The sequence below is a fragment of the Penaeus monodon genome, chromosome 15 (assembly GCF_015228065.2).
Source record: "Penaeus monodon isolate SGIC_2016 chromosome 15, NSTDA_Pmon_1, whole genome shotgun sequence".
NCBI lineage: Eukaryota > Metazoa > Arthropoda > Malacostraca > Decapoda > Penaeidae > Penaeus > Penaeus monodon.
In genome coordinates this window covers 25,620,571-25,621,289 of record NC_051400.1, presented here as the reverse complement: position 1 = coordinate 25,621,289, position 719 = coordinate 25,620,571, and the positions used below count along the sequence as shown (strand labels likewise).

General features: G+C 33.0%; 1 protein-coding gene across 1 annotated transcript in view; it reads right to left on the bottom strand.

The window, feature by feature from the left end:
* Positions 1-719, bottom strand: part of LOC119581853 (F-box/LRR-repeat protein 15-like) — a gene marked incomplete in the record, with an annotated part of 6,470 nt that overhangs the window by 4,755 nt on the left and 996 nt on the right.

Here is a 719-nt window from a genome sequence, read left to right as displayed (position 1 = left end):
AGGGCTTGATTTGCTACTTATAAATAGAGAAAAAATATATGAGAAAGCAGCATAATTCTAGAAGTTATAAATGTATCTGCCCACAACAATGAGCTTTTGGAAGAGACCAACAAATATCAACTTTATTCATCAAAACAGTGCTTGGACTGGTTCCGTAACAGAGAGCAAAGGCAGATAGATATTTGTGGCATTTCAATGGAATGCAAAAAGGCAAGGAGATGAGTGCCAAAGTCACTACAAAAGATTTGTGTGTTTACCTTCTACTTCTCAGATTATTGTCTATAGTTATCAGTGTTGCTTTCTGAATTCTTTAGGAATATTACTTTAGTCTTTCTTTCTATATAACTTGCAATCCTTGTTAAGAGATTTATTGAAAGCAAGGGACTACAAAGACCAGCTACAATCTCAACTGAATTATGTGCATTTTTTGTCAAAACTAATGTTGGTGATATTATAAAGGGAAAATATCTCTAGTATGCACAAGCCAGTTTATAGTCGAGTCCTATGAAGCAGTAAATAAAAAAGGGTAATGTTACCTTACTGTTCAAGTTAAAATAACAAATTCCTCATAATTCACAAATTGCAATAATATATCAAAGCTTAACCAAACTTTACGGCCTGTTGTACCCCCTGGTTACTTTCTTCTACTGTTCTATAACCCTAAGATTAAACTGATGAAACAATTGTATGTGGAAGGAAAATGCACAATATATTTTAGA